The 11,073-nt window shown below is 42.1% G+C and overlaps 1 pseudogene; it reads left to right on the top strand.

Moving 5' to 3' along the window:
• The first annotated feature begins 8,952 nt into the window (after positions 1 to 8,952).
• LOC133389792 (5S ribosomal RNA) lies at positions 8,953 to 9,068 on the top strand (annotated as a pseudogene).
• Positions 9,069 to 11,073: the final 2,005 nt, after the last annotated feature.

Below are 11,073 nucleotides of genomic sequence, written 5' to 3'. Positions count from 1 at the left end.
GATGTTAAGAGTCTACCATGGCACATCTGGGCTGACATGGGGATAGCCACCTTTTTTTCTCCAAAAAGTCCTAAAAAATGATACTACACTGTTTCTATGAAAGATATAGTCCCATATTTCAAAGGGAATGCCACACACTGCTGCCAAGTGGTTATTTGGAGTGGCAAGAAAGCCCCCCTTCCTTTTTTTTTTTTAAAGGGGTGTTGTCTTCTTCAAGCACAGAAAACACTATTCATTTTGGAGTTTTCACAATAATTTGTCCTACAATTTTAGACATTCCTTATAAACGAATAGAAATATTCTATTTCAAAACCTCTCTGCCTGCAGACATTCTCAACAAAGATGCATGTAAGTCCCCTTTCCCCATTCTTTCCAACAGTTTAAGTAGTCATTTCTCTGCACGTGTATTACTTGCACAGAAGTATAGTACCATCTATTAAACATTTTCACAGAATTCACTCAAATGTACGCCAACACAAATTTCATTGGCTTTGCTACCCACAGGTTTCTTCTGACTGTTCAGTGGCAGCTGGTGAAGGTACCTTGGACAGCTCCTTAAAAGTTTGGACTAAAACCCATCAGCTGCCACTGTGACTATTTGAATTCTGACTATTCAAAGCTGGATGCTACATTGTTTAATTTATCAAATATCAATTGAAAAATTAATTTAATTTAATATTATTTAATAACATTCATGCTTTGACAAAGGAAATAATATAGTATATAAAAACAAAGCATCACTCATAGTATAAAAAGTAGATTTTTACAGTGCAGTTGTTTAATCCTTGAGTACCTATACCCACTTTCCTGTGAGTAAATCCCATTGTAATCAATAGGATTTACTTCTGAGTAGACATGCATAGGATTGTGGTGCCAAGGTGGCTTTGAAACAGGAATGGCTAGGTAGTTAATCTCCAGTCCATGTCACTTTTGCATATATTTAATAAAAAATCTATTTCATCCTGTATAACCCATATCCATATGTATTACCCCACACTAAAATTTGCATTTAAATTTTATGCATTTCTCCCTTAAATCTGCATTTTCCTATACATTCCCCATAAAATACACATTTTGTATGCAGTCACCTGAAATGCATGTTTTGTTTGCATTTTTCCCTACAAACTTTTGTATGCATTTTTAAGCTATAAACTACATCAGATAACTGTGGAATCCTAAGGATAACAGAATTCCAATCTGTGTATTAGTCTGGGAAGTATGAATTAGGTTGGCTTGCTTTGAAATGTAGACCAAACAAAAATCTCCTCTGCCCTTTCTTTAAAATGCATTTAATACCAAAGGAGCTACATAAATCAACACCTTTCTATTCTTTTCTGTGTGGGTTCTTTTATAGGATAAATGTCATGGATTTTTAAAGTATGATAACATCAAGAGTATGCTAATACTGAGTTTGAAGCTGTCTCATTAAAAATATATATTGATTCCTTCAGTAATCCCCTTTGTTTAGTATTCAAAGGGAGTATTCTCATTGTTTCCAATGATAAATCAATTAGGCCTCATCTGGGTAAAAGAATATAACAGGAAACACCACAGGCAGCTGAGGTGTGAATTGGATGTTTCCCCCCTCCCAAAATGATGTAATTGCAAAGGAGTCTATAAACTCTATGTGCTGTTATGCAGTGATTAAAAGGCATCCTGAATATTAGTAATTTGTAAGAGGGCAGAACAGAACCACACAGGAAATGTCATCTTGTGCTAATCCATGCACAGTCTCAGTCTTTGCCTTTACTGGGTTAGGGTGATCAAACATTTACAATTTCTGTTCACCGGATGAAAATAGCATATTTGCAGCTGTGGATGTGTCATAAATATAGTACAGGCTTCTGACTAGCTATCACAAATCAATACACTAAAAAAGCCATGTCTTGTTACAAAAAAGTTCAGAATTAAACATGCTTCACATAAAGGGAGAAGGAAATGAAATAAACATCAAAATCATTCTGTGCTGTGATCTTCATGCATCAGGGCTCCTATGCCTGATCCCTGGATCAGGGTAAATTGCCAGGCAATCTATGAAAATCTCTTAAGTAAGCATGCAACTAAGCTTGTTTAAAAGGGGGGAGGGACACGACACACATATAGAAAAAGGGATTGGATACAATTAAGTTTTACTCAGAGTAGACCTACTGAAATTTAAGTTAATGTTCATTAATTTCAGTGGGTCTACGCTGAATAGGACTAGTACTGGATACAACCCTATATATCAGTAGCAAGTAGCTAAGAACATTTGACAGAAGGATGCTCCTTGAACTGCAACAAGGGGTTTGCAACAAGTGAAGGGTAGAGTATTGCATTAGTACAACTTATACTGCTGCCCAATTCTGCAAACACCCAGAACTACAAAGACAAGATATTCAAGCAGCTGGACCATTGCCCCCACACCTCTGAATGAAACCAAAGAACAGTTGAGATTAAAGGGTCATGCTATATTATAATTAAGGATCTTGTCCTGTGGGACCTCAATCTCTTCTAGAACATCCCTCCTGATATGAACCTTCATCTGAGACTCTTCTCTGGGTCCTTCCTCTGAGGGAGGCTCAGGGAGCAATGATGAGGAAGAGGGCTTTTTCAGTTACAGCTCTCCATCTGTGGAATGCTCTCGCTAATGAGGTCCCCCTGGTGCCTTCACTGCCATCTTTTCAGGCCAGGTCAAGACTTGCCTTTCCCCCCTTCCCAGCCTTTGATGAACTGAGTCGATTTTGTTTTAGTCAGTATGCTGTCAAAGCTTTCTGTGGCTGTTATTTGGACCTTTTAGTTAACAAATAACTAATACGTAGTAGTAGTAGTAGTAGTAGTAGTAGTAGTAGTAGTAGCTGGAGAAACTCCATTCTTCCTCTGCTAGCCAGCATTTGGAAAGAAGGAGCCTCTCAGAACTCCAACCAGCTGGCAATGAGGAGTAGGTTGGGAAGGCATCACTTCACCCAGGGGTTGCCTCTGAGTGTTCACCAATACCTGTCCTAACCTTTCTCCCTGCCTGCTGTTGTGACCAAGGCTTGTAAAATTGGGCCAAATCACACCACCATATCTGGGTCAACCATGCATTGTGAAGCCGGGGGCAGGGGGAGATGATCCCAGTGGCCAACTGTGGATTTTCCCTCCAAATTCCTACTCAGCTCCCTATGGGTGACCGGCTAATCCCACAGTGATACAGTGATGGGTGGGTTGCCATGCCAAGCAAAGAGGATGGATGGAAAGGAGGGGCCACCTTCTATCAGCAAACCTCTTCCCCTCTTTAATTGCCTAGCCTGGCCCCTTCCACATGATAGGGGCAAGCTGAAATTCCCCAGAGTGCTTCATTCTGGCTCCGAGGTGGATGGGAAGGACAACATTTATGCTCAGTATGGCAAGGCCAGGAGTGGAGGATGAGATGATGAACCTTCAGCATGGTGTGCTTTTACAGTATTTGAATATGGCTTATATATTCAGGCAGATGGACCATTGTTTCACCTAGTACTAATGGATATTTCTTGTGTATTTGTGATTTTATCTCCAAAATAATCTGAGACAAATTGAACAAAGTAGTAGGTTCAGATCCTATTAGGTTTTTGAACACTGGTTTTGGAAAAATGTCAGGAGTTATTTCATAGGACATCCTTTATATGATTAGTCTAGATGAAATGGAAAGCAACTGACCTTCCACTTCAGATGTAAGATTAAAGTTAGAAATATAGAGATGCACTTACACCTACACATCAGCAGTAAATCATTTTCTGCAAGCTCACTGTTCTCTTGATTAACTCCCATGCCTTGGATTAACTCACATGCCTAATTGTGCCTTGGAATAGCATATTACCCATCTATTAAGAAGGCAACTAAATGATAGCAAGCTTGGTGCCAGCCAAATTTCACAGGGGAGGAAATTCCATAACTGGGATGCCACCACAAATAAGGCCATCTGTCACATCAGCACATAGTGTATAACACTTGGGGGGGGGTACTAAGAACACCAAGGCAGGACTACATAAGATGAGATGCTACTTTAAGCAGTTAAATCCCAAGTCATTCAGGGCTTTTTATTAAATGACAATGCCTTGAATTTGGATTGGAATGTATTGGCAGCAAGTCCAATTCTTTAAAAACCAGTGTTATATGGTTCTGTCTAGCTGCCCCACACAATAGCTAATCAGCTGCATTTTGCACTAGCTGAAGTTTCCACATCATCTTCCACATTACTGCAAGTCCCTCCCAAGGAAACTTACTAAAGAGCATTAAAATTTATTTATTTATTTTATTTTATTGCATTTTTAAACCGCCCTATAGCAACAAGCTCTCAGGGCGGTGTACAACAAGATAAAACCACATTTTAAAATACGAACAAGTGTGGATTACACTATACAATTATAAAACATATTTAAGAACAAAATTAGAATAAAATTAAAATTAAAATTAAAAATTAAGCTTAAAATGCCTGGGCAAAGAGGTAGGTTTTTAGCTGGCACCGAAAGGATAATAAAGAAGGCGCCAGGCGTATCTCATCTGGGAGGGCATTCCATAATTCGGGGGCCACCACTGAAAAGGCCCTAGATCTAGTTACTGTTCTCTGGGCCTCCCTATGAGTTGGGACCCGGAGAAGGGCCTTAGACGTCGAGCACAGTGAATGGGTAGGTACATAGCGAGAGAGGCGTTCCATCAGATATTGCGGTCCGATGCCGTTAAGGGCTTTATAGGTAAGAACCAACACTTTGAATCTGGCCCGGAAACATATTGGTAGCCAGTGCAGTTGGGCCAGAATAGGTGTTATGTGGTCAAATTTCTTCGTCCCAGTAAGAACTCTGGCCGCAGCATTCTGCACTAGCTGAAGTTTCTGAATCGTCTTCAAAGGTAACCCTACGTAGAGTGCATTACAGTAGTCCAATCTAGAGGTTACCAGAGCGTGAATAACTGAGACGAGGTTCTCCCTGTCCAGATAGGGTCATAGTTGGGCTACCAGCCGAAGCTGGTAGAACGCATTCCGTGCCACCGAGGCTACCTGGGCCTCAAGTGACAGGAGCGGATCTAATAAGACCCCCAAACTACGGACCTGCTCCTTTAGGGGGAGTGTAACCCCATCTAGGGCAGGTCTGACATCAACCATCTGGACAGAGAGCCCCCCCACCAACAGCATCTCAGTCTTGTCAAGATTGAGTTTCAGTTTATTAGCTCTCATCCAGTCCATTATCGCGGCCAGGCAGCGGTTCAGTACATTGACAGCCTCACCTGAAGAAGATTAAAAGGAGAAATAGAGCTGCGTATCATCAGCATATTGCTGGAAACGCACTCCAAAACTCCTGATGACCTCACCCAGCGGCTTCATATAGATATTAAAGAGCATGGGGGACAGAACTGAACCCTGCGGGACCCCATATTGGAGTACCCAGGGACTCGAGTAATGCTCCCCAAGCACCACCTTCTGGAGATGATTCCCAAGATAGGAGCACAGCCACTGCCAAGCAGTGCCTCCAACTCCTAAATCCGTGAGTCGCCCCAGAAGGATACCATGGTCGATGGTATCAAAAGCCGCCGAGAGATCAAGGAGAACCAACAGAGTTACACTCCCTCTGTCTTTCTCCCGACAGAGGTCATCATACAGGGCGACCAAGGCCGTTTCTGTACCAAACCCCGGCCGAAAGCCTGATTGAAATGGATCCAGATAATCAGTTTCATCCAAAAGAGCCTGGAGTTGGCGAGCGACCACGCGCTCTAGAACCTTGCCCAGAAATGGAACATTTGCTACCGGCCTATAGTTGTTGAAATTATCGGGGTCCAAGGAGGGCTTTTTTAGGAGCGGTCTCACCACCGCCTGTTTCAGGCAAAGTGGGACCACTCCCTCTCGTAAGGAGGCATTGATCACCTCCTTGGCCCAGCCGGCTGTTCCATTTCTGCTAGCTTTTATTAGCCACAAGGGGCAAGGATCCAGAGCAGAAGTGGTCGCCCGTACCTGTCCAAGCACCTTGTCCACATCCTCGAGCTGTACCAACTGAAACTCATCCAATAAAACAGGACAAGGCTGTGTTCTGGACACCTCATTAGGTTCAACTGCTACAATATTGGAGTCAAGGTCCCGGCGGATGTTCATGATCTTATCTTGGAAGTGCCTCGCAAACTCATTACAGCGGGCTATTGATGGTGATATTGCGTCCGGAGGACCAGAATGTAAAAGTCCCCTGACAACTTTATAAAGTTCCATTGGGCAGTTACAAGATGACTGAATAGAGGCAGCAAAGTACTGCTTCTTTTCTGCCCTCACCGCCCTCACATAGCGTTTGGTAGAGGCCTTCACAAGTGCATAGTTACAGCCGTCGGGAGTTCACCTCCATTTGCACTCAAGCCGTCTCCTTTCTTGCTTCATCACTCTTAGCTCCGAGGTAAACCAAGGAGCCGATTGAGCTCTGCAAAGGAGAGGGCGCACCTGGGCAATTGTGTCAACTGCCCGGGTCATTTCCGTATTCCACAGAGTGACCAGGGTTTCAACAGAATCGTCAGTTTTATCAGCCGGAAAATTCCCTAGAGCCCTTTGAAATCCCTCAGGATTCATTAGTCTCCAGGGATGGACCATCTTAATTGGTCCTCCACCCTTGCAGAGGGGAGAAGACAATGTGAGTCTAAATCTCAATAGGTGGTGATCTGTCCATGACAAAGGAATAGATGTAAAATTCCTCACTCCCAGATCACCTTCCCCTAGCCCAGTGGCAAAAATCAAGTCTAGAGTATGTCCCGACACATGTGTAGGGCCAGTAACAAATTGAGACAGCCCCATGGCTGTCATGGAGGTCATGAAGTCCTGAGCCACTCCAGATAAAGCGGCCTCGGCATGAATGTTGAGATCCCCCAATACTAGAAGTTTGGGGGGTTGCAACACCAAATCCAAGACCACCTCTGTCAGCTCAGTTAGGGAGGCTGTTGGGCAGCAGGGTGGACGGTACACCAACAGTATTCCCAGTCTGTCTTGCTGACCCAACGCAATGTGCAGACACTCCAGGCCATTAGCCACCTGGATAGGGTGCCTAACAAGAGGGATGGAACTTCTATAGACCACAGCGATTCCCCCTCCCCGACCGTTGGATCTACCCAGATGCTGGACCAAATACCCAGGTGGGCACAACTGGGAGAGATTAATACCTCCCAGATCGCTCACCCAGGTTTCGGTAATACATGCCAGATATACCAATAAAACAATCCATTTTAAAAAACCTATTGCAGTTCAAAGTAGTTTGCAACCCAACTCCAACACTTCTAAAAGAATGCAATTCTATTAAATAGCTCCAAAGATATGGGACCACTGCTGAAAAGGCTTGCCAGAACCCGTTATTGAAACTGAAGGGCATTAGTTTGGAATGTTTCAGAATTCCTCAAACTCCCCTACTAAAAACACTAAAGACAACACATTCCTGTTAGCTCTGCAACCACCAATCACAACACTAAGTAACAACAACATTCCCATGTAGCCAAAGTAGTCACCAATCAACAAGTCCCTATCATGCAAAATAGTACACAAATATTTATTTATTTATTTTATTTGCAGATTTATATCCCGCTCTAGTTCGGAAAAATCCAAATTCAGAGCGGTAAACAATAGATATAACCAATACAACCATACAAAAATTATAACAAATTAAAACAAAGTTACTACTAGAAAATCAGGGCAGTTCCATTTAAATATCTACACACACAACACACAAGAAGGTAGCCAGAAAGAGACTTGGGATGGAGTGGGATTTTGGTAAAAGCAGAGAGTGCATCAATATGACCAATGTACATATTGGATTAGGTTCCACTCCTGAATCCACACAATGCCAGATTGCCCACTTACCTTACAGATCTCATACAAGGTGGTCTGAGAGGCTGTCTCTATGTCTTTCTCTTTGTTGGTTTCGAAAGGAATTACTAAGAGTGGCTAGCTGATGCACACAGCTTCTGCCACAACAGATGCTGAAATCAAAGCAAGTCCCCCTGAGGAATGATGGGTCGATGATGTGCCATTGCTTTCAGGGGGGAATTGTACAGGAAAAAATGGCTGCCCCCGGGGGAATAAATTAAGAGTAAAGAGTGCTTCTCCCCCCCAAAAAACAATTTATGTGAAGTTTTCTTTTTATTACTAAATTCATTTCCTGGCAAAAGGTTAATTATGAATTGCGGTAGTAATCTATGGTGGGGCAGAGCCAGAGAGCCACCCTCCCATCAGCATTGCTATTGCAGTTTATCTGGGTGGAGATGGGATGGGGCAGGGAGGTCATCAGGTCAGGGCTCTATGGGTCCATCAACAAAGCAAATGTGGTTCTTCCACCAATGGGATTATGCAATGACACCCTCACGACTGCCCCATCCCCAGACCAGTAAGCAGCAGTGATTCCAGCATCAGGAGGGAAGCTCTGTGGTTCTACCCCATCTGATGCTGTGTTTCTGGACCATTCTCCACCCACTTCCCCTCTTGTATTGGTGCTCCCCTTACATAAGAGTTCCATTGGCAGCAGGTGCAACTCGTGTTAACAGTAGCATTACATGGCACGTCTTCATCCTCTTTCAGCACAGGACCAATTAAATCAATCCATTCTCCTCTGAAGGAAGGAGAAGCTAAAAGTGTTCAACTTTGACTGGATTGTACTCTCTATTTGCAGACTTGCTGTTAAAGTTGTATCCAAATTCTAGACATTCAAATGAGTGTTTGAACATAGGTAGGGATGGAGGGATCCCTCCATTTCAGTTCTCTCAATTTTCTCCCCCCCCCCAATCTTAAATTTGGTTCTCCCCATTTCTGTAGCAATCTATTTTTTTTAAAAAAAAAAATCCTCATGGACATTATTCAGCATTTCAGTGTGAAATTCTCCTAATAAACACATTTTGTATTCCACTTCGACTAATGCACAATTTTTGCAAGCAATTTATCCCAATGTAATGCATTTTGTATGTTATTTTCACTAATACATACATTTTTAGGTATGTAGTCCCCTAACAGCCTATGACACTACCCTGAACAAGCCCGATCTCGTCTGATCTTGGAAGCTAAGCAGAGTCAGGCCTGGTTAGTACTCGGATGGGAGACCGCCTGGGAATACCGGGTGCCATAGGCTTAGAGAAAGGCAATGGTAAACCACCTCTGAATACCTTTTACCGTGAAAACCCTATGAATATATCCAAAAAGATTCATAGGGCCACAATAAGTCATAATCAACTTGAAGGCATATAATAACAACAAAGTCTCCTAATATATATATATTTGTAAACACTGGTTGGAGAACTGCACTGCAGAACTCTGATAAGCATGAATTTTGAAGGATGACTGTTTTGGTTTTCATATTATTGTGGAAAGTGCAAATTTGATAGATTCGACTTTAAATATGAACAGAATCAAATTTCTCCACCATCCCTCAGTATAGGTGACTGATCCTTGCTGGGATGAACTTTTTCTTATTTGCAACCAGGTTGAGGACTCTTTTGTGCTATACTCCAAAACTCACTCTCTTTCTTTCTTGCCCTTGAAATAACTGCAAAGTACTGGTGAACAAAAGACAGCATGGAAAAGGAGGTTACAGTCAACACATTATCCTAACCTCAGTGTGTTTATTGACAATGGCAAATTAGTTCCTGGTGATAAGTTAGATTACGCAGACCGCAATAAAGCACAAATCAATAGCTTTATGAGTTAAGTATTCTGGGTCAGCAACAACACATAAGACAATGCATCCAGCCGCTCGGCACTCTTTGATAACATAACACACATAATTTGAATCTATCCTTGGTGCATCATTGCGTTGAAGCAATTTCTCCTATATACTTCTTGGCCTGAAATCTGCATCTTGTCTGATATTTTTGTTTATTAGTTTGTTTCTTTATTTTTCAAATTTAATTTCTTTTTTACTTTTTGTTGTATGTATTACTGTCTTTTGTGTTTGAACTGTGTAAGCTGTTTTTTTAATGCTGTGTAGCAACGTATATTTTTCTTTGATTTGGAAAGTCTTAATTTTTTTATAATAAAAAACTGCATTTACTGTTTTTATACTCTTTTTTCCCCATCCCACCCCTCCATATTTTATTTCATTTAGTGGAAATACTACTCTTCCCCTGACTTCCAGAGTGACTGGTAAGGTGGTTGCATTGAGTCCAGCCATCGGAGCAGAGATAGAATGCTCAAGTCAATGTACAGCCACACACAGCCTTGTGCAATATGGCCAATGAGTGGGACGCATGCTAGAGGCTGCATGTGGCTTCGCCTACCCCAAACAGGCACACTTTAAAATCATTTGGGCACCACCCCAGTCTTGATGCTTGAAGCTGTGTTTTGGGGCTCAATATTATTATTATTATTATTATTATTAATTAAATTTCTATACCACCCCATAGCCGAAGCTCTCTGGGCAGTTCACAACAAATAAGCATCTGAAGTACAATTAAAAAGCCATATATAACACAAGTTAAAAAATGAATTAATTAAGCAAAAAATGTAAACATAATGAAACACATAACTAACTGCAAAACTCAATACTAAATATGAAAATGGTAAAGATGTGAAATTGGTAAGAATGTTAAAACGTTAAGATAATTAAAAAATCAACATATTAAATAATTTAGATGTTTAAATGTTTGAGATGTTTAAAATGTTTAAAATGCCTGGGAGAAGAGGAAGGTTTTTACCTGACGTCAAAAAGATAGTAGTGTTGGCACCAGGCGTACCTCATCAGGAAGGGTATTCCAGAGTTCGGGGGCCACCACTGAAAAGGCCCTTTTTCTCGTTGTCACCCTCCGGGTTTCTCTCTGAGTAGGCACCCGGAGGAGGGCCTTTGATGTTGAGCGCAGCGTACGGGTAGGTTCATATCGGGAGAGACGTTCCATCAAGTATTGTGGTCCCAGGCCGTGTAAGGCTTTATAAGTTAAAACCAGCACCTTGAATCGGGCCTGGAAACATATAGGCAGCCAGTGCAAGCGGGCCAGAATCGGTGCTATATGTTCAGACCGCCTGGTCCCTGTTAACAGTCTGGCCGCCGCATTTTGCACAAGCTGTAGTTTCCGAACCATCTTCAAAGGCAGCCCCACGTAGAGTGCATTGCAGTAGTCCAATTTAGAGGTTACCAGTGCATG

Source organism: Rhineura floridana, chromosome 7 (genome assembly GCF_030035675.1).
Source record: "Rhineura floridana isolate rRhiFlo1 chromosome 7, rRhiFlo1.hap2, whole genome shotgun sequence".
Lineage (NCBI taxonomy): Eukaryota > Metazoa > Chordata > Lepidosauria > Squamata > Rhineuridae > Rhineura > Rhineura floridana.
The sequence above is the reverse complement of the archived record's forward strand: the minus strand, read 5'-3'. Positions and strand labels throughout refer to the sequence as shown.